Source organism: Alexandromys fortis, unplaced genomic scaffold, assembly GCF_014885135.2.
Source record: "Alexandromys fortis isolate MF-2015 unplaced genomic scaffold, M_Fortis_MF-2015_v1.1 scaffold_179, whole genome shotgun sequence".
Taxonomy (NCBI): Eukaryota; Metazoa; Chordata; class Mammalia; order Rodentia; family Cricetidae; genus Alexandromys; species Alexandromys fortis.
The window spans coordinates 1,158,198-1,164,379 of NW_026068062.1; the positions used below are offsets into that span (position 1 = coordinate 1,158,198).

At 38.6% G+C, this 6,182-nt stretch overlaps 1 pseudogene; it reads right to left on the reverse strand.

Annotated features, from left to right (window-relative positions):
* Positions 1-1,193: 1,193 nt before the first annotated feature.
* On the reverse strand, positions 1,194-1,991 carry LOC126487496 (60S ribosomal protein L8-like; annotated as a pseudogene).
* Between the last annotated feature and the right edge of the window lie 4,191 nt (positions 1,992-6,182).

The following is a 6,182-nucleotide window of genomic DNA, read 5'->3' on the forward strand; positions in this document are numbered from 1 at the left end:
GTGAATATACAGGTAGTAGAAACTGTTCATTGGATTTTGAATTTCAATCTTCTATCTAGGAATACTATACAGTTGCCTGTCTCCATGATGATGGTCTGAAGTTCTGTCAATCTCAAAGTCATCAGAGTAACCGGCTGAAGCTTCCTAGTGTAATGGATTGCTGAGCTATAGTAATTAGTAGGTTAGGTGTGTCATGCATTTTATACCAGGATGTTTTTCATTAGTGCATCAGGACCTTAAGCTAAGAATCATCATTGAATGAATACTTATCCACTACCTGTAATCCATGTACTCAGACACAGAGATGAAGAGAAAGGATCAGGTCTTCCAGAATAATACAATAAACAGAAAGCAGATAAATATGTAATGTGAATTAGGGTAGAAATTGATGCAATCAGGAGAAGCTTGGGCATCAGGAGTGACTTGGACAGGGGAGGAGCTGCATTTGAGAGTCTTCTGATCAGATCTCTGTGAAACATGGTATTAAAATTAGGACGTACTTGCATTAGAAACAGAAATGTCTTGTCAGAACTAACCAACAGATAGATGTCCTTGAATGATTCCTATGGATTCTCACCCATGTACTATGTCTGATATCCTTTAATACATTCTCAGAATTTTTTCAAGTTTATGTTAATCCAATCAAGCTTGGATTGATAATAAACTACTTATATGGCTGCAGCTTTAGAGTTTCTTTTTCACCTTGACAGTATTTAGAATCTCCTTTTTTGGGGATTGGGGAGGATCATTCTCAAAGGAAGGTAGGAGAGTCCTGGGCACTAATGCAGCACAATATCTAAGAATAAATTTTTTATTCTTACATTACAAGGTGTTTAATTTGTTTCCAAGTTGGAATTCATCACAAAGGTATCTCTGGGTTGGTTATTTGAAGAATAGACTAATAAGGCAAGAAGCATTTTTGTAGACCTTTGAATAGATACCTAATCATCAGCTGAGTTTTGCTTTGTGACACAATTTTAAATCAATGAGCACCCACCTTGAAAATATTGTAGTCTTGGAAAATATTACTGTGGAGACCTGCAATTTAGATTCTCTCCCTGCATGATGTCTGGCTGTGGGGCTCTCAGCTGATGCTGAAGGTGGCCTCTCTGATGACTGTTTGAGGCACCCATCTATAAGTATAGAAGAACATCATTAGGAATCATTTTGTTGTTTTTTTTTTTTTTTTTTTTTTTTTTTTGTTAGCCAAAGGACATACTTTATTAGCTCCTGAGTTCTAGTTCTCCTTCTCCTGTACAGTTTTGGTTCCACGTAGTCGCCCAGTCCGGCAGGCAGCAATGAGACCCACTTTGCGTCCAGCAGGGGCATCTCTTCGGATAGTGGACGGTTTGCCAATGTGCTGGTGGTTACCACCTCCGAAGGGATACTCTACAGGATTCATGGCCACACCACGTACGCGTGGCCAGCAGTTCCTCTTGGCCTTGTACTTGTGGTAGGCACGGCCAGCCTTCAAGATAGGCTGCCCCCACCAGCCACAACACCAACGACAGCTCTGTTGGCTGAGGAAATGACCTTCTTGGACCCTGAAGGCAGCTTCACTCGCGTTTTCTTGGTCTCCGGATTGTGGGAGATGACTGTGGCATAGTTCCCGGAGGCTCGTGCCAGCTTGCCCCTGTCCCCAGGCTTCTCCTCCAGACAACAAACGATAGTACCTTCAGGCATGGTGCCCAAGGGCAAAACATTGCCGATATTCAGCTGGGCCTTCTTGCCGCAGTACACAAACTGCCCGGTGTGGATTCCCTCTGCGGCGATGAACAGCTCCGTCCGCTTCTTAAACCGGTAGGGATCACGAAAAACCACTTTGGCTAGGGGAGCGCCTTTACAATGCCCTTAATGTAACCGTGCCTTTCGGCGAAGTCCACAGCTCGCAGGCGCGCGGCGCCCTTACGGTGTTTCACGTGTGCGCGGAACACAGAACCGGCGCCTTTCCTCTGCCCTCGGATCACACGGCCCATGGCGGCGAGTCTGCAGGCAAGCACGGCCGAAAGAGGAAATACGCGACGGCGAGCAGCCTTATCTTCTGTTGGTGTTTTTTTGAATGAAGTTTCATTAACTTATAAATACTACTCACATTTTTTAAAGCTCTGTAGGCCACCTATTTATTCTGAATTAAGTTTATCTACATGTCAGACAAAACACAGAAAAGTCACTGATACTGGCATTTCTATATTCCTCTAGTGTAGAGGTTCTATACAAGATAATCCATATACACACAAACAACAACACAGACTCAATACACTATAGCTATCAACTTGAGTGGGGCAGGTATGGAAGAGGCTCAAGGAAAGGTATCTAGGAGGACTGCAGGGAGCACAGAACGGGAGTGGGGAGAAGGGAAGTTTTCTATTTTCTATTATAAACATTAAAAAATAACCTAGGGCAAGATTTTTTTAAAAATTAAAAAAAAGAACTGCTATGTTTTTCTATTCAAATTAGCCATACTTTTGTTAATAGGTAATCTTAAAGAAGCTACTTAAAGCTTTTTTAGTAACAAGGAGTTCAATATGGCTGTAGAATGTATGATCAGTATGCAAAATTCAATTAATTATCTATATTCTAAATATGACCAATTGAAAATAGAAAACTAGTATTAATACCAGGTAGAAAATATTTAAAATGATTATATGATATGTAAAGGATCCACAGTGAATTATAAGAGTTAATGAGGAAGAAAGAATGATAAATATATTAAGTTCAAAGAGAATGAGGATCTGGTTTATGGTAATAAAAGCATAGATAACAAGAGAAAAGGAGTAGACATCACTGCAACAAAATGAAAGGAAATAGTGTCATTTTGTTTTATTTCTTTAAAATTAAAAGTTTTAAAAAATGAATAAGATTATCACTGTGCATTACAGTTGTATGGATTCTTTAAAAGAGGGCATTACTGAAAAAGCAAACGTATGGGGGGCTGAGAATTTAACAACTGCAGAGAAATCAGTGTGTTTGCAGGTATTGTGAAGCCAGTCATACTTTCAGGAAGAGACGTTCACGACCTACAGTATTTGAGCTTTTACTCTAGAGCCTTGGCGTTAGAAGTTACCATTGAGGGGAAGAAAGACAAACCATGCTCACCTGGGAGATACACTCAGTGAAGGGAATGCTAAACGTTCCATGTAACAACGGTATACATGATATGGAGGACCTTGTGGTACATGACACGTGATCCCTTTTTATTGAACTGAGAGAAGGCTTGCTATTCTGTATGTGTGGTACTGGGAAGATTTTAAAGTTCCACTGATGTCAAAGGTGAGAACCATTTTATACTTCCATTACAGAAAATTAAATTCGTACACCTGTTAGCCACGGTGATTCTGTCCATTGCATATAATCACTAAAACTAAAACAGAGTTTCTCATGGAAATCAAGTCTCAGTGCAGAAGTTGAACTTCAAACCTCTGATGTTTAAGGCAGTCACTTAATCAAAAAGATGGCCATCTCTAGCTGCAGCCTGTGGGAATTCACAGGTGTTAAAACTAGCTCCAGACGACTCCTCTATTGTTTCTTAATGAAGAACAGGGGCATATGGAGATTAGCACGTGAAAATAAACATTAATCAAGTGTAAGAGATACAAAGTGCTGTGTGAGGCTGAGAATTTGGTTTTCTGGGCATGTACAGTTCTATGCCGATTGAGCTGACGAGACTGCTATTTCACTTGAAAATAATAATGCACCAGTTTCAACATTTTAGCTTTCACCTTCTCCGTAACTAGCAGAACTATTCAAATGCTTTTGATGTGGTAGCAGAATGATTCCCTCTTTTGAGAGTGATGATCAGGGCCCTTGTGATTTCCTGGTACAAACTATTTGAAAGGTTGAAATGAGGAGGTGAGTAGCCTGTGATGATATTGAATTGCTTGGGTATGCGTCTGAACAGCCAGGAACAGAGAAAATACAAAGACCAACTAGAAAGTACTCTTTGTATCTCAGGGACTTTTAGAGGTTCTTGGTGCATATGGATTTTGGAAACATTATTTTTTCATTTGGTTTGGCTTTCTTTATCCATTTGACCTTGACCATATGGAATGAAATATAGTAGTTTTTCAGTTCTCACAAAACAAAGAATTAGGCACTAATGTTCATGCACATATATTGTTGACAGACACCAAATTTTATTGGTATTTGTAGACAGCTCATCTAGCAAAGCCTTACAAATCTGTTGTTAGTACATAAAGTCAAAATCGCAAACCTGAAATCATAGCACAAACTTATGTTTTTCAATGAAGCCATAGAAAACAACGCATAATAATAGTACCCGTCTCATTGTTTCAAAGATTTTTTTTTCATTATTTGCCCATATTCCCTTATCAGAAGCACCCGCTTTAAAGCTTGATCTCATGGAGTCATTCTTTCAACTGAGGCTCCTTCCTCTGATCACTCTAGCTTGCATCAAGTTGACACACAAAACCAGTCAGTACACTCACCGAATTTTAAAACTATCTATGTTGAAAATTGCAGTACCTTATTGCAAGAGTGAAAATAGCTGTGTGTGTATATGTGTGTGTGCATGAATGTATGTATGTGTGTATATGTGTGTGTGTGTGTGTGTGTGTGTGTTTGGGCACACATACATGTAACAATAATAATGAAAGAAAAAAGCTATCAACTTGGAAGTAGGGTCTAAGAAGGGGTTTGATGGAGTGTAGCAGGGAAGGACTGGAGTGGGGAGTGAGGGGATGAATAAGATAATTATATTTCAGTTAGTACATATTTAAAACTCCTAGAAATTACTCACTTCATGTTAATTGGTCTATTTTGCTAATTAGTAATTTCCTGTATTTAATTTATATTACTTTTGTTATATTTCTGAACTGTCACCTAACTTTTTCAAAATTTTTTACTTTAGACTTGACTGGCATATAAGTGTGGATATGTGTAGAGTATTAGGTAGTGTTCCAGTATACATGTATATAATAGTACTGGTCAAGTCAACCTAATTAGCATATCTATACTATGAGATATTTACCATTTCCTTTTAGAATGAACTTTGAGATCTTCTCCCCATAGCCACTGAGATTACATTCTACTTATGGTCTGTCTTAAGGGAATTCAGTCAAGCAGTGGCAGCTGTCACCCAGATTGAAAACATTTGTATCTGATGGGATCAACTACCACAGTTGCTTATATACGGTAAGAGCCTGAGGTTTCCCAGGGAACATCAAATACTATAAGGTAAAAGCAATGGGTTGAATTCAAATATGATTTCTGTCTTCCTAAAGTCTTGTTTGGCTCATTGTGTCTTACCTCCTACTATGTTAGATCTAGATGAAGCTATCTTGGTTTTCCCAGGGGTTGGAAATGTGGATTAAAAAAAAGACATCAGAAAGAAATTTTTGAATGAACATTTAGTAAGTACACTGGCAGTCTCAGAAATGTGAACTTAGCCAATATAGTGTTCTTTTCAATTAATGTCAAAATAGCTAGCTTGAACATATGTAAAACTAATGCTGTAACTACAATCTTTCATTTTCAGCATGACTCTATTAGAGGTAAAGTTTAATTGTAGTCAGTTTTGTTGAGTATCTGCTGAATAATTCCAGGAGTATTTACAGTTTTGCTTTCCCTGAGGTAAATCTGATGTGAAGTCTTCAGTTTTGATTTGTAATACTTTACAATTGCATCCAAGGTTGACTCAGTCCCTCACAACTCCCTTGTCTGTTTGCACCACACCCCCCCCATCCACTCCTCCTCTGTTTCTGTTTAGGAAAGGACAGGTTGCCTATGAGTATCAAAAACATGGCATATCAAGCTACAGTAAGACTAAGCACCTCCCCATGAATTTCATCTTTTTTACATTTGTTAGGCATATTTCATGAATCATAGATAGATAGATGGAGTTAGATAGATAGATAGATAGATAGATGATAGATAGATAGATAGATAGATAGATAGATAGATAGATAGAGATAGATACTGGTATAGAGTAGGCCCTAAGGCACTCATGAAAACACACTTGTGAGTCATAATAATACTAATGTCAGATGATTCCTTTTCAGGATTACACTCATTTTGATGCCAAAGCCATATTCCCCTGCCCAAGATATTCCAAGCCAACACCCAACTTTGGTGGAAAATGTAAGAACTTTCTTCTCACAGAAACTAGGCTGATTCTATGGAAGCCCCCTTTACATTTACAACACTCTTTTGGGCATTTCTGCATT